We start from the raw sequence: 24115 nt of genomic DNA, 5'->3' as shown, positions 1-24115 counted from the left end.
ATGGATTGGGTAGTGAGTTCCAGAGGATGGGGGAAGCCCTGGAGAAGTCCTGGAGACAGGCATGGGAGAAGGAGACCAGGGAACTAGAGAGTAGGAGGTCTTGTGAGGAGCAGAGAGTATGTTTTGAGTGGTATTTGGATATCAGATCGGTGATGTAGTTTGGGGCAGTATTATGAACAGCTTTGTACGTCAATGTTAGCAGGGGCGGACTGACAACTCATGGGGCCCCTGGGCAATAGGGGATCATGGGGCCCCTGTGTCCTTGCCCAAACTCAAAAAATCCTATGAAAAAGGTACCAGGGGCATCTCATGGGTCCCCCTACTGACCCCAGGCCCTCGGGCAGTGCCTGAGTTTCCAAATGGTCAGTCCGCCCCTGAATGTTAGCAATTTGAATTTTATGCGTTGGGCAATCGGAAGCCAGTGGAGGGAGTGGCAGAGGGGGGTGGCGGATACGCAGTGGTTAGTAAGGTGGATGAGTCTGGCCTGAGGTCAGGATAGACTGAAGCGGGGATAGCCTGTGATGAGGTAAGCCGGTGAGGAGGGAGTTACAGTAGTCAAGTCGTGATATAATAAGGGAGTGAATGAGTTTCTTAGTAGTTTCTGGGGTTAGGAATGGACGTATTTTGGAGATGTTGCGGAGGTGGAGTCTACAGTTTAAAAATAAATATATAAAAATAAAAATAAATACATAAAATAATAATAAAAGAAATACATATATACATATAAAATGGAAATAGCCTAAGCAATAAAACATAATCACTGTTGAATGCTGTTTCCATCTCTTTATTGATACAGTATTATGAAATTCACTATTGATAACAATTTATGCAAATGTTGATTAAAATTTAAGAGATATTGAGATCCTTACTTATTTATACATGTAATGGAGATGGCAATGATAGTTTTCGGTAGCTATGGACAAGAAACCTTTCCCAGCCAACCAGCTTTCTCCAGAGTAGACTTGACCGGGAAGCTTTCGTCAAGGCCAGGAAGGTGCCTACAAACATACCTCTGTAGCCAAGGAAAATTTGTATTAATATTATCCAGGATTTATATAGCACCAACAGTTTACACAGTGCTTTACAAAATATAGGAGACAGTACAGTTAAAAGGATACAAAGGATGAATGTCCTATAATGTCTTTTATTTATCCTTTTATAGGGTGTGCTTGGTTTAATTTTTTAAATGTACCGTCAAGGCCACTTTAAGTAACAAACATTCATCAGCATTACACTAACAATAAAGGAATTTGTGCCACAAACAAAGCAATAAAAATAGATCAGATTCAACTACTGTACTGTATATTCCTGTGTACATAATCCAGGATAAACACTAGTTATTCAGTAGTAAGTACATTATCAATTGTTTCTGTGTTCAGTAGTCATTAAAAAATTCACTGGATATATATATATGTTACATACTAACCATGGGAAAATGGCGTTGAGCCAAAAGTCATCCTTTGGAGAGAATTACTTGCATAGTATCCCATGGGACATTGCCTAAAGCCTACCTTTTTGCTCATATTACTTCAGCATAATCTTAAATTCTTTTTTGATTAAGAGCACTGACTGGCAGGAATGCACTCCAGTATAATGTGTCATTATTTTTTTATTAAGATTATAGATATATACTGTATACAGGGCTTTCTTTTCTCAGGGAATAGGTGCAGGAATTCACCCTCCTCTGGCAACTCCCCACCCCCCTCGCGCAGAGACATAAATCAGTGCCAAATAATCTGCGCATTGTGCAAGGTGCAGGAGGCACAGAGTACCACATTCAGTACTGCATACCACACAGGGATCAGGACTTACATATTCCCTCCCAAAGTTCACTTCCACAGTTCACGTCTTCTTTCTCCCATCCACAATTCACCTCTCCCCCCCCCCCGTCCACAGCCAGGGCTGCTGTTAGAAACTACAGGACCCCATACAGCCAATCTGACAAGCCCCCCCCATTTAAACACAGTTTACTATGCTTCATTTATGAATGAACACAGTGAGTGATCTGTGCCGATTCAGGAAAGGAAAGGTCCAGTAAATGTGACATATTTACCAGACCCTTCCCTCACTCTCCATCCTGAAGTATCCTATTGTGTGCTTGCGGCTGCCGGTAGGAAGGAGAGGAGGGAATCTGGCAGCAATGTGGTTGAGGGGGGCACACAGGGAGGCCTGGGAAGTAGGAAAATGTGTATGGAGCACAGGGAGGGTGATGGGCACTTTGGGGGGGGGGGGAGTTACTGGAACTGTTCACATGTATTACTCTCTCTGCATCAGCTGAAAGCCAGCGGGAGGGAGAGGAGAAGAAGCCAGCTTTCAGCTGCTGCAGAGAGAGCCCTACAGGTAATCATTTCCAGTAATTGCCCCCCCCAGCACCCATCCGTCTTCTGCACACTTCTGATTCACCCAGCTGCTTTGACCCCACTGCTGGCCTGGGCCCCATACAGGAGGACTGGTGGTACCTCCTTATCCATGACCCTGTACACAGCTCACCTCTTCTACCCTCTGTCCACAGTTCACCTCTTCTACCCTCTGTCCACAGTTTACATCTTCTTACCCCTGTTCACAGTTCACTTCTCCTTCCCCCCATTCACAGTTCACTGCTTCTTCTTTCCATCCACAGTTGACCTCTTCTTTCTCCCATCCATAGTTCACCTCTTCTTTCTCCCTGTCCACAGTTCACCTCTTCTTCCCCCTGTCCACAGTTCACCTCTTCTTCCCCCTGTCCACAGTTAGCCTCTTCTTCCCTCTGTCCACAGTTCGCCTCTTCTCCCCCCTGTCCACAGTTCGCCTCTTCTTCCCTCCATCCACAGTTCGCCTCTTCTTCCCCCTGTCCACAGTTCACCTCTTCTTCCCTCCATCCACAGTTCACCTCTTCATCCCTCATCCACAGCTTACCTTTTCTTCCCTCCATCCACAGTTCACTTTTTCTTTCACAACCCCAGCTCACCTCTGCTTCCACTGTCCACAGCTCGCTTCTTCTTGCCCTGGCCACAGTTCACCTCTTTTTCTCCCTCATCCACAGTTCACCTGTTCTTCCCCCGGTCACAGTTCACCCCCCCCTTCACAGCTCACCTCTTCTTCCCCCTATTCACAGCTCATCTCTTCTTCCCCCTATCTACAGCTCACCTTTTTTTCCCCCTATCCATAGCTCACCTCTTCTTCCCCCGTCTACAACCCACCTCTTCTTGCCCCTATTATTATTATTGTTATACAGGATTTATATAGCGCCAACAGTTTGCTCAGAGATTTACAATATAATCGGAGACAATACAGCAACAATACAGTTCAATACAAGAGGGAAAGTTGGGCCCTGCTGCCCCTATCCACAGCTCACCTCTTTTTCCCCCTTCCACAGCTCACCTCTTCTTCCCCCATCCACAGCTCACCTCTTCTTCCCCCTATCCACAGCTCACCTCTTCTTCCCCCATCCACAGCTCACCTCTTCTTCCCCCTATCTACAGCTCACCTCTTCTTCCCCCTATCTACAGCTCACCTCTTCTTTCCCCATCCACAGCTCACCTCTTCTTCCCCCTATCTACAGCTCACCTCTTCTTCCCCCTATCTACAGCTCACCTCTTCTTCCCCCTATCTACAGATCACCTCTTCTTTCCCCATCCACAGCTCAGCTCTCCTTCCCCTGTCCACAGCTCACCTCTTCTTCCCCCATCCACAGCTCACCTCTCCTTCCCCTGTCCACAGCTCACCTCTTCTTCCCCCGTCTACAGCTCACCTCTCCTTCCCCTGTCCACAGTTCACCTCTTCTTCCCCCATCCACAGCTCACCTCTCCTTCCCCCGTCCACAGCTCACCTCTTCTTCCCCCGTCCACAGCTCACCTCTCCTTCCCCCGTCCACAGTTCACCTCTTCTTCCCCCTATCTACAGCTCACCTCTTCTTCCCCCTATCTACAGCTCACCTCTTCTTTCCCCGTCCACAGCTCACCTCTCCTTCCCCTGTCCACAGCTCACCTCTTCTTCCCTCATCCACAGCTCACCTCTCCTTCCCCTGTCCACAGTTCACCTCTTCTTCCCCCTCATCCACACCTCACCCCCCCTTCACCTCTTCTTCTTATCTGCAGCTCACCTCTTATTTCCCTGTCCACAACATGCCTCTTCTTCTCCCATCCAAAGTTCACATAACCAGAGCTCAACTCTGCACGCTGTCCACAGTTCACTTTAGCTCTCCCTCCTTCCCCCAATCCATTACATAAACATTCCTCCCCCTCCTACACAGCTTACACTTTGCACAAACTGCCCCTCTTTCCCTTCACAGCTCTCATCATTTCGCAAATTCACCCATATTCCCCCCTTCACAAATTTACTCCCCTCTCCTTCTCACAGCTCTCACCTCTTCACAAATCCCCTCTCCCCCCCCCAGTTAGCACTTCTATTCTACACCTCCAACCTACCCACAGCCTTGTCTCTGCACAAACGCCCCCAACCCTTTTCTCGCCACAGCTTTCTCTCACCTGTTCACAAAAGCTTTACAGTGTTGCAGCTGAAACTGCTCTGTTAGGTGCATGGACTTTTTCTTTCCAACACTGTGCAGTCTCCACCTATCAGACCTGTGGTACACAGTGAGAACCCTTCACTTGGCTCTGTCAAAGACCTTTGTCTTTTTTTAGCCAGACTAACTATGTAACTATGTAAGATGATGCCATTGGGGAATAAAGATATTTAGACGTTTCATTTATCATCCAATGTGATGGAAATAAATTAATTCTACCACCCTATCACAACTGGGCTAGGCTGTTCTAAAGTCACTCTTCTCACAACTTCTCAAAGCACACTGATTCCCTATTAATAGACTTGTCAGTCAAATACATGCCTTAGACTATAATCAGAACATGTGCAACCACAATGTGTAGATAAAAGTTGTAAAACACCTTCATTGCTGTTGATTAACAATTCACTATGAATCACAAGCAATTGTACTGGTTTTACTGTGATATATATAAGATAAGTCATATGAATGTGACCCACATTGGAAACCACGTACAATGGCTATTGTATGGTAATTCACTATGAAGAGCAGGCAAATAAACTGGTTTTTCTTTGATATGTAAGGTACGTCCACACTTGAGCTTGGCAGTGGCAACATAAGGTGAATCCAGAATGTTAATTGGCACGATATGTTATGAAAATGGCGTTGAGCCAAACGTCATTCTTTGTCTGCCTCTGTGCTCACCGTACTCCAGTATAATCTTTGTATTTTTTTTCTTTCTATTTTTTAGGATTTCAGCAAATTCAGTAAAGCCATGCACAGCTGTGTCATCCATTCACAGATATCTGTGTATGGAGAGACTACAAACCCCATCTTCCTCTGTGGCAGGGGGATAGGTAGTTCTTAATGGAGCACAAGTATGGGGAAAGCACCATATATAAGTATATTAAACATACTGTAGTTTCTATATTTAGTAATTATTTTTAAAAATGTGACAGCCAGGAGTTGCTATGTTATTCAGAAGCTATTACAGCCACTAATGTCAAAAAACAAAGATTGTGAGATAAATCCCTCTTAGATTGTAAGCTCCCATTATCAGGGCCCTCTTACATTGAACTGTATTGTTGCTGTATTGTTTCCCGTTATATTGTAAAGTGCTGAGCAAACTGTTGGCGCTATATAAATCCTGTATAATAATAATAATAATAATTGTTACTTTGTATTTTTTCTGTTCCATTAGGATATGTAGATTAATTGATTTTTGTTACCCTGAATATGTTTTCAGTTAAAGAATATGTAATCCCGGCATTTCATATTCTTGTTATGTGCCTGCTGTACCATGTACTTGTATGAAAAAGTATCCTCTTTGTATTGCTTCCTTTGTATGAAATCCATGGTATCCCTGCCAGTTCCTGTGCTTTCCTATTAAAAACTGACCACATTAGGCATGAGAGAACAGTGTGGTTAGTTCTCTAGCTGTTCTGGGAACTCAGTGTGATTTTCTCCAATGATCACCCTTGTCCTGACATGCTCTCCCCCTGCACAGCCATTCACCTGGAAGATCAGAGTGCTGATGTTTCTCTACACTCACATCTCTATGCAGCTGAGAACAGAGACTATGTGAAAAAAGAACAATTTATTTATATTATGTTTTATATATGTACACAAATGTTTGACCTTTAATTTTTATTTTAAACTGTATGGGTTGTTTTACGATGGGAGGTCGTACATATGCAGTAAAAAAAACAAAAAACTTTTGTTTGTCCAACTTCACCTATTATTAACCAATAACTCAGTGTGATCTTCTCCAATAATCACTCTTGTCCTGACTACCCCCCCCCCCGGACAGCCGTTCACTTGGAAGATCACAGTGCTGCTGTTTCTCCACACTCATGTCTCTATGCAGCTCAGAACAGAGGGTATGTGAAAAAAAACGGAAAAAGGTATTTATATTATTTATATTTGTACACAAATGTTTTACCTTTCATTTCTATTTTAAACTGTATGGGTTGTCCAATTTCACCTATTATTACCCAATCAGCCCTAACAAGCTTATATTTCTCCATCTCCCTTAGCTTTTTTTTTCTTTTGTTTATTTATATACTCATGTAATATTTTATTACAAATATATTAGTTTGTTTCATATTTATTTGTGTTCATTATTTTTTTTATTGCAGATTTAAAAAGGCATAATTGATTTAAAAAAAATTAATTTTTAAAAAGCTTTGGAGTAAAATCATAGTTTAAAGTAATTTTAAACAGGACTAATTAAAGAAGATAATTTATACTTTTTATCTATGGTAACACTTTAATTTTTTTAAACTATAACTGATCCACGTAGAATAAGTCTTTTCTTTTTTTTTTGTTTTTGTTTCTTTTTTTCTGTGCTATTTATTGCATTAACAAATACATTTGACTAATTAAGGAAAGGCAAAAAAAACCCCAAAAACATATTTGTATCAAGCTATCCTTGAATAAACAGGCTCATAGCAGAAATGTAAAAACTGCTCTGGTTGACAGGGGCAGTACAGGTGTGAGACCTGAAATGGTTAAAATTGTTATTTCATAATATTTATAGATTATTTATCGCGATATGTCATTTGAATGGTTGTAAAGTAATATATAAATACTGTGATATAAGTAATTGAAATAAGAGATATACTATATGCAATGTGCACAATCTAATGAATATATTTTGTGTATTTTCTGACAACATATTAATTGCTTGTAATTTCTTGAAAAAACTAAGAAAGATAAGCATTTTCATTCACATGTTTACAGTTTGGGCTTACTTAAATTTTCTAAATTTACTGACAGGACCACTGTAAGTAATAATGATTCAACAGCATTACTAACAATAATGGAGTTTGTGTTACAAACAAATTAAGCTTTTAGAATGGATTAGCTTGAATTTATTACTGATTATCCCTGTGTACGTACTGCAGGGTTACCACTGGCAAATCAGTTGTATATGCAAAATAGTTTCTGTATTTAGCAGTCATTAAAAAAAAAAATCACTGGATAGGTATGTTACATACCAGCCATGGGAAACGGCACTGAGCCAGAAGTAATTTCTTTGGAGAAAGTAATTTGCATAGTATCCCATGGGATATTGCCTAAAGCCTGTCTATGGGATTATAGTATTCCAGTATAATCTTTAATTTGTTTCAGATTATGATATTATATTTTTATATATATATATATATATATATATAGTGGATGGTGTGTATGTGTCACCTTGGTGTCACTAGTTTTCCAAAATCGTAATGATTTCTCTTCTGAGTCCTGGGGCCAGGAAGCTTTTTAGTGCTTTGGGTGGAAGTAAGCCCCCATGCCTAGGTCCACATATTACATGAAATCCAGACCTCATTATTAGCCTTAGCTGTGCACAGATGATTGATGCTCAGAGTTCTATCAGCACTCAGGCTGAAAAAAAATACAGCTTTCTGTATGTGGGGACCTGTTAGGTGGCAGTGTTAGTCAGGAAACAACTTGAGAAACCATACCAGGCCACATGCCCTCAACACGGGGGGGGGGGGGGGTGCTTTGGGGGAGGGAGCCTCCTCCCCAGAACCCTGGCCCAGTGGTTGTGGGAGTGCAGGGGTTGACTTATCGGAATCTGGAAGCCCCCATTAACAAAGGGGACCCCAGATCTAGCCCCCCCCATGTAAATGAGTATGGGGTACATAATACCCCTACTCATTCACCCCAAAAAAATGTAAAAATTAAATAAAAACACAAAGACTTATCAAATCCTCCCAAAACAATTTGGAAAACTTTTTGAATCCACCCATCTGATGAATATATGAATGATCCACCTGTCTGATGAATTCCAAAGAAACGAAACAAATCCCGTAAACGAACCAGACCAACACAAGAAATACGAAGAAACAAAATTATCAACCTAAAAAATACATCTGAAATACATCTAACAAATACATCTGAAATGAAACAAATTGAAATTCTGCAGAGTGCACATGTCTAGAAAAAGCAGATGATATAATAATGATAATGTTAGACAAATACATATCATAATGTAACATATACAGTATCAGTACATTATCTCTTACATTTATGTGGTCAATCTCAATGGATACTGCAAGTAGCATAAAAATTCTAGGGAACACAACATCACCATGATCAAGCCTAGATGAAAAGAGAGAGATGAAGATAAATATATCTTAATGTACACTTGGTGCGCATCTCTACATTTATAGCAATACAATATACACTTGTGAAGCTTCTCAATACAAAAAGGCAAACAAACACACAAACAAACCACAACTTTATAATAAATAAGTGCAATCCGCCATATGAAAAGTGAAATATATCTAAACATGATATGTAGCCAGTCTCTCAGATACATAGAGCATAGCTAAAACAGACCTTCACCCAATTAAGGCAGCTCTTTTGTCTCTCACCGGGCAAGAATGACCTTGCACTCCCCTAGCACTGACGGCACTTTCATGCCACTAGGCTGCGGGCATACACAGATGTGCTGCAGGGCTTCAGGAACCACCAAATACATGTTGTATATCTGCGTATGTGGGGGTTTCCTAGACATACATGAATATGATGAAGGTATGAGGTCCTGGATCTCAGAGGTGCCTGCACATGTGCAAAAAACTCTCCGTGCAAGCACAGATGTGCCACAGATCTCTGCCAGGTCCCAAGGTTGGGCAGCACCCTTTGGCACATCTGCGCACGGCCCAGATTTTTAAACATGGGGAATTGAAACTCCTCTTTAAACTACTTTTTATTTCACCAAAATTACCTCCAAATAATCAAGCACTTACTCCTAAAAAGTATCTTCAGGCATCCAAGTGTAGTATAGACTTGCTCAGAAAAATAGATCCTGACTATGTAAGATGCTGCAAACGGACATCATAGAAAAAAGTAGATGAAAATCTGAGATAATATTAACCATGTCGCATAACAATTATTCCATTGCTGTAAATTCTTCTGAATAAGGAAGCATTATTGTCATAATGGATAACACACAGTATAAGCAAATGTGTCAGAGAATGGTACCACCATAATTCGCTACCCTAGATCTAAGAGTTCCAATCTAGACTAATAGGGATAATACCAAAGGCATTTCAAGCAGCAGTAATAGATCAGAATACCATAAGGTATCTAATTATTGAACATCCACAGATTCTTACATTTTATGTGCTTCCAAAAACCCATAAAAATCTTCTCCAGGCAAACTGATTGTTTCATGTATTGGACGTTCCACTGAACATGCCAACAATAAGTTGATTGGTATCTTAGATCACAAATAATTAGTATCCTGTCTTTTGTTAAACACTATACAACTGTTGAAAATCCTAGAGGGCATGGTCATCCCATTCAGATTCTGTCTGGTTGCCACTGATATTGAAGCGCTTTACTCTAGTATTTCACATCATCTCGAGCAAGAGATCATTAGTAGGTTCTAGAGATCATTAGTAGATTCTAGAGATCATTAGTAGATTCTAGAGATCATTAGTAGATTCTTTAAAGAGAGGGGATACGGTTGTGGGTTGTAACCAGGTACTCCTTCAAAACATATATATATGTAGAGATGTAAAATACCTGGAAATTTTGAAGCCATGGGAAAAAAAAAATTTCCACTGTTTTTTTCTGGAAAAAAAAATCAGTGTTTCTTACAAATTGAAAGTCATTTTGTTACACTGCCATTTGCAGCTTTGCTCTCAGCAGAAATTGCACTTTGGAAATGTTTCCAAGCTCTAGATCGGGGTTTCTCAACCTTTTCACCTTTGAGGAACCCCTGGCAAAAAGTCTGAGATCTCGGGGAACCCCTAAAATAATTTTCATATGTATATCTCATGGAACATTGGTGTAATCAACAAGTGTTGATATAATAATGATTATTCTTAGAGCATTAAACAATAGAATAAATATTAAAACTAACCTCCTTAATGTAAAAATGTTTTTTTCCCCCAGATGCTCAATTATGGGTCAAACTTGAGATAAGCAGTGTACAGGGGGTCAAAAGAGCAGGGCACAGGGGATCCAGGAGAGAACAATGCAGTGGGGCAAGGAGGGAGCAGTGCAGGGTGGGGGGAGCAGGAGAGAGCAGTAAAGGGGAGCCAGAAGAGCACCGCACAGTACAGGGGGGCCAGGAGGGAATAGTACAGAGGGGCCAGTGGGGAACAGTGTGGGGGAGGGGAGGGGAGGGGAGGAGAGAACAGTACAGAGGGGTCAGAAGAGCACGGCACAGTACAGGGGGGCAGGAGGGAATAGTACAGAGGGGCCAGTGGGGAACAGTGCGGGGGAGGGGAGGAGAGAACAGTACAGAGGGGCCAGAAGAGCACGGCACAGTACAGGGGGGCAGGAGGGAATAGTACAGAGGGGCCAGAAGGGAACAGTACATAGGGACCAGAAGAGCATGGCACAGTACAGGGGGGCCAGGATGGAATAGTACAGAGGGGCCAGGAGGGAACAGTGCAGGGGGGCAGGAAGGAATAGCACAGAAGGGCCAGGAGAGAACAGAATGGGGGGGGGGCAGGAGGGTACAGTATAGGGAGGCCAGGAGAGAACAGTATAGGGGGCCAAGAGGGAACAGTATGGGGGCCAGGAGGGAACAGTATAGGTGGGTCAGTAGAGCACGAGGGGGGGGGGGAATAGTGCAGAAGGGCCAGGAGAGAACAAAATGGTGGAGGGCATAGGGGAACCGTACAGGGAGTCCAGGAGAGGCCAGTATAGAGATGACAGGTAGGAGCAGTTTAGGGGGCCAAGAGGGAAGAGCATGGGGGGGCTAGGAGAGAACAGTATAGGGGGCCAGTAGAGCAGAGCACAGTACGGGGCAGCCAGGAGGAAACAGTGCTGGAGGGCACAATACTGGAGTCTGTAGCAGTTTTCCTCTTGCAGTGTAGCTCAGGAAAGCTGCTGGTTTGTATCTGGTGCGGTGATCCCCACCCGCCATCCTGTCTCACCCCTCCCGAGTGATGTCACACAGGCAGACAGACCTGGGACAGACAGAAGGAGAGGGCTGGCTGGGATCGGTGCAGGACAGTGATGCAAGTTGTTTCCCTCTGCAGCTCGACTGTCGGCTATGTGGGGATGTGATCTAGCCATCTTCTGCTTGTGATGGATGGGCAGATCATGGAGAAACCCCTGGGGACCTCAGGTGGAACTCCAGCCAAGAAACACTGCTCTAGATGCTGGTTTCACCATTTTACTGAGAGGAAAGAAAAAACAATTTACTGACCAGACAATAGGTAAACATTATGCTTGGATAGTGAAGAACATTAATAGGATGTTTTAAAGTTCATAAAGATAAACTAATTTGTCAAATATAACCTCTTAGCTGTCAATTAAAGTGGTTGGAAACCCAATGTTGGTCAAATGCTGAAGACCAACATCCATAAATAGGAGTGCTCTGTGTCCGATCGCCTATTGTAAACATTTTTCTGTCACTCCATGTTTGTGATGTAGTCCTCTGAAGTTGTCCATCTCTGTGGGCATGGCAGCAGTCCGCAGCTTGGAAGGTGTAGCAGTGACACCACTGGACTCCCCTCCCCGCTCTACATGCCCTCATCCTCGGGCTCATTTCTGGCATAGTAGCGCCCACAGCGGGAGGGTTAGTGCGTGCACGCTGGCCAGATGTTTCGCACTCGGCTGTGTTACAATGCTGGTCCATGTCAAATCTACTTGGCACCTGTGAATATGTGAGAACTCCTGGTGCCGGTAGCTGTAAAGAGAGACCTGCTACCTGTCTTGGGGGGCGGTGCTAGACTATTTTGAGACCCAAGTAAGACCATAACATTTTTACAAACAGTAGAACATATTAGATAAAAAAAAATATAAAACTGCTAAATTTCTTTTAATTTGAAAAAATAAGTGCCATAAGATGCCACCAGCACCAATACTAAAGACAAAATCAGTGTCACGGACGGACTGTATCTGTGGCTGGCAGTGGCAGAGTGACAGTTGAAGTGAGTGGAGGGTGATGGATCCACACTGACAGATCCCAGGCTGGAATTCCCCAGGCAATGGGGGGGAGATAAAACGCTCTGACAGCAGGCAGCTGAACTGAGTGATCCCACACAGTAACAGATTTGACACAACACACCACCGCCAACACTGACACAGATCAGCAGGCACTAGAAGAGCAGGTTGTGGGATCGTGATGATGTCATCACTCACTGACACACTGCACATGTGATGGATGGCTGGCCGGGTCACGCTCACACAGACACGAGACATCAGAGTCAGAAATTACCTTCCTCCACAGGCGCAGCTCTGCCTCTGCTGATGAATGGCAGCCACCAGCCGCCTTGCAGCAAGGGACTGAGTCTGAGAGGAACACTGAAAGGAGCGGAAGCTCAGCTGCTACACTGGCCCCAGACACCCGGCATCTTCCTTTGTCCTTTCTTTCTCCCATCTGCCGCCCCTCTTCTCAGCTGAAGGATCATTCATGACATGGCGGCATCCCACACAGAGAGTGCTGGTCTGTGCTGCGCTCAAGTGCCCTAGGAGGCCGTGGATGTCAATCACCAGGTCCCGGACGATAGTTACCCGCCGGCGCCCGGTGATTACCGAGCATCTCCGACGGGGAGGAAGATTGTTTTGTTTAAAAAAAAAACTTCCTGCCTGTCAGCTCGGGTACACTGTTCTGGATGGCTGTGCACAGTACAGCCATCCAGAGCAGTGTGATTACAGTGAAGAACACCCTCCCCGCCCCCTAGTAAAACACTCCCAGCACACAGTTAACCCTTTGATCGCCCCTCACATTAACCCCCAACCTGCCCAGTGTCATTAGTACAGTGTCAGTGGTTTTTTTTATAGCATTGACACTGTATTGGTATCACTGGGGATGTCAGTGACACCACGTTAGTTCCCCCCCAGAGTCAGAATGTCTGCTGCAGTCCTGCTATAAGTCCCTGATTGCCACCATTACTAGTAGAAAAAAAATACCTTTATCCATACTGCCATTTGTAATCGCTGCAACTTTCACGTAAACCAATCAATTTACACATATTGGGATTTTTTTTAGCATGTCACAGAATACATTTTTTCCTAAATTTATGACGAAATTTGATTTTTACATTTTTTTTACTGGAGATGTTTAATAGCATAAAGTCAAAAATATTGTTTTTTTTCTCAAAACTGTCGGTCTTTTTTTGCTTATAGCGCAAAAAATAAAAAATGCACAGGTGATCAAATACCACCGAAAGAAAGCTCTATTCGTGGGAAAAAAGATGTAAATTAAATGTGGGTGCAGCATTGCATGACTGCGCAATTGTCAGTTAAAGTAACGCAGCACCGTAATGCAAAAAATGGACTTGTCAGGAAGGGGGGTAAATCCTCAGGAGGGCAAGTGGTTAAAAAAAAGACAAAAAAAAACAAACATGCTATACTTACCTGCTTTGTGCAGGGTTTTGCACAGAGCAGCCCCAATTCGCTTCTTCTGGGGTCCCCCACCAGCGCTCCTGGCTCCTTCCCCCTGCCATGTGCCCCCATAGCAAGCCGATTGCTGAGGGGACACTTGTGTAGGCTCGATCCTGAATTGTGCTCTGTGTGTCCATTGACACACAGAGTGCAGTTTGGCCCTGCCCCCACTCCCTCCTCACTGGCTGTGATTGACAGCAGCGGGAGCCAATGTTTCTGAGCCTATGAGGAGGACTAGAGCTGTGAAAACACAGTGCTGGATCGAGATCAAACTCAGGTAGGTGTATGGGGGGCTTGGGGGGGGGGGTTGCATTCAAAAAAACCTTCTGCTTTTAGAACCACTAAGAAAAAAAAAAAAAATCATTCACTGTCTGTGCCTCCCCCCATCCCTAACATTTACCTGACACCTCTCACAATCCATCCCTGTACCTGCCGGCAGTCACACTCTGCTCTCTCTCCCTGCATTCAAAGGCTTGGCTGAGAGCAGTTGGAGCTATTGGCTACTGCTGCTATCAGTCAAAATAAGTGAGGAAGGAGCAGGGGGGCAGGGCTTATCCAAGCTTTGTCATTAGATGCACACAGCCTGGCTCGGGTTCGAGCCCGCACAAGTGCCTCCATAGCAAGAGGCTTGCTATGGGGTCACTTGGAAAAAAGAAGGAGCCTAGAGCACAATAGGGGGACCCCAGAAGAAGAGATTCGGGGCCACTCTATGCAATATTATGTCATGTTTGTTATTTTAATTAAAACAAAATTAGCTTTACAATCACAATGTTATCAACAAATAAACAAGCCTATAGCAGAAAAGTAAAACATTGCTCTGGTCCATAGAGGGTATACAGGTGTGACAGCTGAAACAGTTAAATCATTGTTTCAAAATACATATAGATTACTTAACACCATATCTCACGCGGATAGTTACAAATAATCAATATGTATTATGCTTTAATGAACTTATATAAGGGATACAATGAAGGAAATAAGTATTTGAGCGGCGTGTCCAAGATGGCGACCAGAACGGCCGCATAAACCGGAGCTCCAGCACCTCGAAATTAAATCCGCTACCATCTGGGCAGCAGTGGACCCTGGCAGGGCACTGGAGGCACTTTCAGCATTCCCTGCATCTGGGAGAGGGGCGCCGTGCTATGCAATCCCTCTCAGGGGGGCTCCACCCAGCCCCGATTTCACCTCATCTGGGCCACAGTGAGTACAGTCGGCAAGGGTGCTGAACATCGGGTCCCCCTCCAGTGATCCGGGGACTGTAGCTCCCGTTTTTCGGCCCGGAGGCCCCTCCCTCTATAAACATGGCCCCCACTGGGCCTGGAGGCCTGTTGTGGCCTGCACACTGCCGGCAGTGAGGTACCTGGGCTCCCTACACCTGTTCTGGAGGACCCTAGAGCCAGCGCACAGGCCCCTCGGCCCTGTCAGAACCTATGGTGGGAGTTGGATCGGGCATCTGGGTCTCTGGCCTTTATTAATAGTGCCTACCACAGCTTGTATCCACCCTGCATTTCCACAGGTTGGTCATCATTTTTACAATATAAAGATTTAGCTGATAAGCCTGATCGCATCTATGTAACTATAACCTTACACCTTACCTGTTCTGGGCGTTATAGGTCCCCTGGGGTTATTATCTTCCTTGGCTATCCAATCTTCAGTCGATCACCCCCAGGAGACTTTCTGTATGCCGTCCACCAAGAAAAAGAGTAGGGGAAATGCTCACAAATCCCTTACGACATATTTATTTAAAACACACAAGATTTGCAACATGTCTCAAGATAATACAGAACGAGCATCCCCATCCGATCCCACGCAGGATACCGCAGCTCATCCATTAGCTCAGGACCAGGGGCGGACTGACCATTTGGAAACTTGGGCACTGCCCGAGGGCCCGGGGTCAGTAGGGGGCCCCATGAGATTCCCCTGGTACCTTTTTCATAGGCTTTTTTGAGTTTGGGCAAGGACATGGGCCCCATGATCCCCTATTGCCCGGGGCCCCATGAGTTGTCAGTCCGCCCCTGCTCAGGACAGTGAATATTCACAATAACTTACAAAGGGGGACTTGGAATCTTGCTTGGAAACTATGTACACCAAGTTAGCTGCTAAATTCCAATCAGAACTCCACAAGAGCAATGTTCTCTCTCAAGAAATAGTCGCATTGGGCTCCAGAACTGACCGCTTAGAGACCAAACACAAGGAACTCAGCCTAGCTTGTGGTGAGCTTTCCAGTGATCACGATCATTTACAAATAGCCTTTACACAATTGCAGGCACAGGTTGAGGATCTTGACAATCACAAATGCTAGAATAATTTGCGAGTTCGGGGAGTCCCGGAGTCTGTGACTGACCTTTCACAAGCCACAACCAAGCTATTTAAGTCTGTCCTTCCGGACCACAACCCTAGGTCCTTTGCTTGTGACCGCATCTATAGAGCCCTGTGCCCAAAACCTCCTAATGATAAACCGCCTAGGGACATTGTTCTGTGTATGAAGGATTTCCTGACCAAAGAAGACATACTCAGAGCTGCTCGCAATACCCCAACGATTACTGTTGAAGGTTCAGTTTTGCAGATATTTCTGGATGTTTCTCCGGTTACGTTAGAGAAACGTAGAAAAATTAAGGAAATCACAACTGCCCTTTTCTCAGCTCGTATCTACTACAAATGGGGCTTTCCCTTTAAGCTGATAGTTCCACATAATGGGAACACATACCTAGCCACATCCCTTCCTGAAGGCCGAGAAATCCTGGCCAAATTGGGCTTGGCAGACGCTACATCACCTCAACATCCACCTTTTACCCCTCGGGTTTCTCCCATTTGGCATACTCCATCTCCACGAAGGAATAGAAGGAGAGTCAGACAAGAACCGGGATGAAAATACTTTGCTCATTTGCATATTGCACACTGTTTTGATGGTCTTTTGTAGGATGCTGCAAAATGTTACATGTTCATATATCTATTAATTTTGATCTATTATTTAGTTGCTTGGACGTGCAAAAACCCAGAATGGGTCTTCGGACCCTCACTTTGCCGCCCGTATGCTCATAGAACTCTTTGGCATGTGACTCCACCCTGCTACCTAGCATGGCCGGAGATGTCGCTGCCCAGACGAGGGGTGACTGCTCCGCTTCCCATGTTTTAAGGTGGTGGAGTTTGGGCCCGTTTGGCCCTTTGATGATAAGTTTTTCTGTCTTTTCAGGGAAGGCACCTAGCCTACCTGATCCACGGTTTATTGTGATTTATTTAGTTGTAGGGGCTCTTAAGGCCCCAATTCTATTGCTTTATGTTTTTGGTTTTTTGACAGTCTTGGTACATATTACTCATATACAAATCTGTGGACATCCCAGTATTGGGACTTGGATGCTCCATAAATTGACAGATTTCACCTTCTATGATGTGGTTCCAGATATTCCACTAACTAGACAAACTATTGTTGATACTTTTAAGCAGGGTACAATAATGTTGACTGACACTATTTTTTTTTACCATGGCTATCCATTGCATCTCACATAATGTCCAGGGTTTCAATTCTCCAAATAAGCGTAAACGGCCTTCCACCAGTATAAGCGCCTAGGGGCAAAAATGACTCTATTACAGGAAACTCATTTTGTGGTTGCTAAACACCCGACGTCCTTTCATAGATCTTACAGACAGGGGTTTTACACCTTACACTCTACTAAAAGCAGAGGTGTGGCAATTTTTTTACATAGCTCATTCCCCTTTGATATTCAACAGGTCCATGGTGACCCTGAGAGCAGATTTATCATTATTAAAAGGCACACTTTTGGGCCGTGAACTCACGATCGCATATGTTTATGCACCAAATTCGGCTCAAGCTTCCTTCTTTTCTCACTTTTTCACAGTTCTTGATAGGTTTCCATCCCCTCATTTACTGGTGGGAGGGGATTTTAATCTGGTAGCTAACCCCCTTTTGGACAGAGGTTCGTGTTCACCATCTTTCCAGGCCTTCCCAAAATCCATTACTAAAAAATTAGAAACATTTCAACTGGTAGACTCCTGGAGGGCACACAATTTAGGAGCCAAAGATTGCTCATTCTACTCCCACCCACATGACTCTTAGATTAGATTATATCTATTGTTCCCCTATTCTGCTAGCCAACTCTAGGAAGGCATGTATTCATTTAAGTCCCGGGTTGGATCATAATATAATGGTATTGTCTATCACTTTCATAGGTCTTGCACCCATGCCCTATTCCTGGCACCTTAATGACTCTATGCTCACGGATATTAACTCCCGTCAAGAAGTAGTTACATCTATCCCGGAATACTTTCAGCTAAACACGACTCCGGATATCTCCCTGGCTACTTTGTGGGTGACCCATAGGGCGGTCATGCGAGGCGCCTCATCTCTATGGCCTCATCTAGAAATAGGGAACGGTGGAAACAAATTCAAAAACTTACCCGAGAATTAGAAACACATTATAGAGCTCATATTGGCAATCCATCTCTCTTAAACAAAACGATGATATCGCAAAAGCGTTTAGAACTGTATACTTTATTATCCCAGAAAACTGAAAAAGCCCTACATTGGGCGAAAGCCTTTTTTCTGTTAGATAGCAACTCAGCGTCTACTATGTTCGCATGGAAATAAAACCATTCTATACGACCCCCACATATCTATAAATTACGAACTAAAACCAACAGCGTCTCCTCTTTGCCTCATGAAGTCCTGGGTATTTTTGAAAAATTCTACTCTACCCTATTAGCCCCCCCACAATCACCTTCTGCTCCCCTAAACAGCTCTTGGCTTGATTCTATTCCCCTCCCTACTCTCACACCTTCTCAAGTATCCTCCCTTAATGCCCCATGTACCTTGGAGGAAATAACCCGTGCAATTAGCGCACTAAGAACTTCCACAGCACCGGGTCCTGATGGGTTTACGACTTGCTATTATAAACATTTTGCTTCTACACTGGCTCCTTTTTTGCTGTCGTTATTCAATCATGTTTTGCAGGGCGGCAGGTTCCCTGAAGAGATGCTGTTGGCTAATATGTCTCTTTTGCCTAAACCTTAAAAGACCATCATCTCCCTCAAAACTATAGACCAATTTCAGTAATGAACAATGATCTGAAAATTTTCAGCCATATTCTAGCAGATAGGTTGGCCCCTATTATATCCACTTTGGTCTCACCAGACAAATCGGGATTTATCCCAGACAGATTTATCACAGTCAACATTCGCCTCACGCTAAATGTTATACAGACGCCAATTTGTACTCTAAGGAAGTTTGGTTACTGAGTCTGGACATCAACAAGGCCTTTGATAGCGTTCTCTGGCCCTATTGTTTTCTCTACTGTAGAAGATGGGCTTCAATGCCGAATTTCTGTCTGGTATACATGCTTTGTACAACTCCCCCAAAACAAGAATCAGACTCCCAGTCTGTAATTCCGATTTTTTCACACTGGGCAGGGGTACCCGTCAGGGCTGCCCACTTTCACCCTTATTATTTGTGCTTGTTTTGGAACCCTTGGCTATTGCAATAAGATCACATTCAGATATTTCTGGTTATCCATTATTGGTTTCCCATTTCAAATTATGTATGTATGCAGATGATATTATGCTTTTCCTCACTAACCCGTTAGTGTCATTGCCCAATTTATGCACATTATTGAATGACTTTGCTACAGTATCAGGTCTTACAGTAAATTTTACCAAATCTGTAGTTATGCCTATAAATGTTCCTGATTCCCTGAGTGCATATCTTCGCAATTATTTTCCATTTTGTTGGGCCACTGACCGGATCCCATACCTGGGTATCTACCTCACTCCCAACTTTTCAAAACTATTTGCCGTTAATTACCCACCGTGTGTGTCTCGCCTTGCTACTCTTTTGAAAATCTGGCATGGATACGCCATCTCATTCTGCTGTGGCCGAGGCCACAGTGCATCGGTCTATGCAGTCTTGACTACTAGGAGCCCATATCCTGGGAGTTTGGACTGAGATTTTGAGGCTAATCCATACCATCTGTATATCCACCCTATGGGCTATAGCCCTACACTGGAAATCCCTCACAGTACCATTGGCCACATTTCTGCATAGAGTTGATGCAATGATGCTCATGGAAAGAATTAATTACACCTTATTGGATAAGATGCACTTATTTGACAGAAAATGGGAAATCTGGGGAACTCACAGGCATTTACTATCTGACTAATGTCCACTCATATTTTGGTTGATTGAGTCATTTTCCTGGTAGCTATATAGATCTGTATACCCTTCTACCTATATTGTTCATGTACTTAATTTCTTTTCTCTTTCTTTTTGCCTTGTTCCTGTTGTATATCTTACTTGATGTTGTACTGTCATTTTGTAGTATATTTCTTGACAAAAAAAACTAAATAAAAATGTTTGTAAACAGAAATAAGTATTTTATTTTTTTTTAATTTATTAATTTTCAACCAAGTACAAATCACAATCACTTTCTCTTTTAACAAAAGGAAACAAGACATAAAATCAATATCTTCCTACTGACATAGTTTATCTATTTCCCATATCTCCAACTACCCCTATCCTAGAAATAAGTATTTGATCCCCTGCTGATTTTGAATGTTTGCCCACTCACAAAAAAATGATCAGTCTAAAAATCGAATGGTAGGTGTATTGTAACACTGAGAGACAGAAAAGCAACAAAAATTCAAAAGAAATGCATGTCTAACAAATGATGGATTGATTTGCATGCTCATGAGGGAAATAAGTATTTGATCCCCTATCATTCAGCGGGATTTCTGGCTACCAGGTGTCTTTCATACAGGTAACACGCTGAGATTAGAAGCAGTCTCTTAAAGGGAGTGCTACTAATCTCATTTTGTTACCTGTATAAAAGACACCTGTCCACAGGAGCAATCAACAATCAGATTCCAAACTCGCCACCATGGCAAAGACCAAACATTCAAAATCAGCAGGGAATCAAATACTTATTTCCTTTACTGTATACAGTATGTTACAATCTAATAAATGTACATTATATATTTTCTGACAACAAATTAATTGCTTGTAATTTGCTGGAACATCCTATGTAAAGTTTTTTTTTAATAAAAGTAGATTGCACAATGCCAAACACATCAGCAAAAAGGCTAATTACTGTTGATTGTTGCTGCCATCTCTGTGTTGATATATAACATAGATATGAAGTGGAAGATAAACAATATGTATCCGAATATTGATTAATATGTAAGAGATACTGAAATCTTACACTGTTTATAAAAGTAGTGACGACGATGTATGATAGCTTTTAATAGCTATTGGCCTGGAAACATTCCAGTCAATCAAGTTTCTCCGGAGCAGAGAACAAGGGTGCTTATAAACATAGTAATGTATCCAGTAGCATGCAATAACCAATATTCAAAATTAATAGAAAAATAGAAAAATTTAAAATATCAGTAACAAATTCTAGTTAACGGGAGAAAAAGCAGAAAACATTAACTGGGGTAAACTAAGGAATAAAAAGCAGGTAAAAATTAACACATTACCCTTTTTTAACATATCTGGTTGCTTTCACTGAAATCACTCTAAAAATTAAATAAAAGCTTTTTCTTTTTAAAGTTTTTTTTAATGTGACAATAAAAATTAACAAACAAACATGAAAACAATTAAATATTAACAGCTAGAGAAAAATAATCAGCAAGAAAATAATAACTAAGGGGAGGAAGAGTCATAAGGATCGAATTAGGAAAAAATAATGATAAAGAAGAGTTTAAATAGAAACAAATATTATTTTAAAGAACATTTTTTTTTACTTGTCCAGTTGCTTTCACTGACATCACATGCAAATCACTTTGATCGAAAAAATTAAACAAATGCTTTCTTTTCAACGTAATTTTTTTTTTTAGTGCAACACTAAATTTAAAAAAATGACAAACAAAATGAATAAAAATTTAAATAAATATTAACAGAGAAATAAAAATTTTAAAAAATCAGCAATAAAATAATATCTAAGCGGACAAAGAGGAAAATGAGCTGTTTAGGAAAATACATTAATGATTAAGAAGGAGTTAAATAAGAACAAATATTATTTTAAAAACTTTTTTTTTTACTTGTCTGGTTGCTTTCACTTACAGCACATGTATATCACTTTGACCTAAAAGTTAAACAAATGATCTCTCTTTTTAAATGTTGTTATTTTTTTTAATGCAACACTATAAACAAATTAACAAACAAAATAAATAACAATAAAAACATTTAAATGTTAACGAGTAAGAAATGATAAAAAAAATCAGCAAAAAAATAATGGCTAAGGGAAAGAAGAGGAAAAGGAGCTAATTGGAACGGATTAGGAAAAAGATGATTAAGAAGGAGTTAAATAAGGAAATGTATTATTTGAAAAATGTTTTTTTACTAGCTGTGGTTGCGTTAATGGACATCATATGCAGATTGAAGCTCATTCTTTTTGAACAGCAGATGAATGAAATACAGTAACAATGATACAAGTAACAATGTTATTTTTAACTCTCTCATCTACTCTTACTGTATAAACACATATGAACATATCAACATAGATAATTACATTTAAAAATAGATTTATAAATATAAATGAAATAATAATCACAAATAATTATATGATGAAGTTATAAATACAGTGTCAGGATGTTTTTTTTTGACAGCAGGAAATCTGGCCTCTCAGTCTGGGTTGACATATGTGCAGGGCTGGATTGCAGTGCGATTTGTAAAAGAGTTCGGTTTGATTTTGTTCAGCAGTTCAGGTGTCCCAATGCAAATTGTTAAAGTGTATGACATTGGAAATCGCACCTGAACCAGGCTGAAAATCGTACCGGTCCCTTGTTAAATCGCACCGGTCCCTTGTTAAATCGCACTGCGGCCGACCTGCACATATGTGAACCGACGCCATAGAAAAGGATTTTATGTCATGCGAATCGGATCAAAATGCATCCAAATTGCATATATGTTAACTGGGTCTTATTTTGACAGTTGGGAATTGCCAGCAAGTGCTAGGTGGGGGGAGCTGCAGGGGCGCAGATGGACAGGATGCCCCCAACTAAGTTACAGTGGTTGTAAACGTCAGAAATGAATCCAATCCAGAGCACTAAATGTTTTTTCTGCCTGCTGCATCGTTCCTCTACTATCTGCATGAGTCACTTGTGACAAGTTTTCCTGACACCAAGAGAAAAATGGTGACAGGAGAGGGACCTCCAGTTGATTGACAGCCTCAGCTCTGTTCCTGTGACCTGTGAGAGTGTCTCTTCCCTCCAATCAGCTCTCAGAGCTCTCCTCACTGAACTCTGCAATATGTAATTTCAGCTCCCGTTTTTTAACTCTTAGACAAGCTTTTTAAATTCAGCACTTTGAATGGATGTAGAGAAGAGAATGTTGCAGATAACCCGGTACAACTTATATAGGAGGATTTGTTTCATTTCTGTGTATAACTTCACTTCACTGGGTGCATGTAAGGGTTTACAACCACTTTGATATAGAAAATAAATAGCATTTATAATAGTGTCCCTTTTTAAAGCGGTGTTTCTGTTTCTAATTAAAAATACTTCTACTTCTGAGAAAATGAAAAGAATGCTAATTTGACACTTTAATTGTAGGTTGCTTTGATGGCCTTTCCTTTTGTTGTGTCATGTTTTTGTCATAGATTTAGTATGCCATTACTGTGCACAGTTCTGCAGAGGATGTGGACACTATTTTATTACTAGAATAATAAATCAGGTGCTCAGGAGGCAGTAGACAATTATGCTAAACAGATATGCTAAAGAGGAGGCGTGGCCACAGGCATCATAAATGCAGAACAGACATCAACCGAGATAGCTTGTACCCTGGGGTAGACCCAGTAGGCATACATCACCACCCTGGGAAGGAGGGTTTCTCCAGAGGTATCCACACCCACCAGGTCTGTCATATGGGCCTATCATCTATGGGGATCTAGTACAAGTATGCTTCATGGAAGACAGTGTTATGTTATGCCCCTTGATATGTTGGCTGCCAAACCAGCTACTGATAGAGCCTATGCTTGCAATTACACCCAGAAAATAGCACTTAAGAAGCTTGGCACATGTCGTGTGTGTGCTGATTTTCAATTTGTAAAGTGGCCTCAGTAGAACCCAGCTCAGTAGTACCCCCACTCAGCAGATCCCCAACTCATTAGTACCCCTATTCAGCAGATCCCCAACTCAATACTACTCCTGTTCAGCAGATCCCCAGCTCATTAGCACCCCTGTTCTGCAGATCCCAAGCTTCTTAGTGCCCTCCTTTAGCAGATCATACCCCCAGCTCTATTTATGCCCCACTCAGTAGTACTCCTA

General features: G+C 42.3%; 1 long non-coding RNA gene across 1 annotated transcript in view; it reads right to left on the bottom strand.

Moving 5' to 3' along the window:
- Positions 1 to 768: 768 nt before the first annotated feature.
- LOC149451854 (uncharacterized) overlaps positions 769 to 24115 on the bottom strand; it is a 138391-nt gene continuing 115044 nt past the window's right edge. The window contains exons 3-4 of the long non-coding RNA XR_016314978.1: positions 8512 to 8587; positions 769 to 1012 (exon numbers count right to left, since the gene is read on the bottom strand). This is a non-coding gene — a long non-coding RNA (uncharacterized LOC149451854). The remainder of the gene's footprint in view (positions 1013 to 8511; positions 8588 to 24115) is intronic.

The sequence above is a fragment of the Staurois parvus genome, unplaced genomic scaffold, assembly GCF_062004578.1.
Source record: "Staurois parvus isolate SC_StPar_1 unplaced genomic scaffold, SC_StPar_1.0 ptg000513l, whole genome shotgun sequence".
Taxonomy (NCBI): Eukaryota; Metazoa; Chordata; class Amphibia; order Anura; family Ranidae; genus Staurois; species Staurois parvus.
Note: the sequence above shows the minus strand (reverse complement) of the source record. Positions and strands in the feature narration are given on the sequence as shown.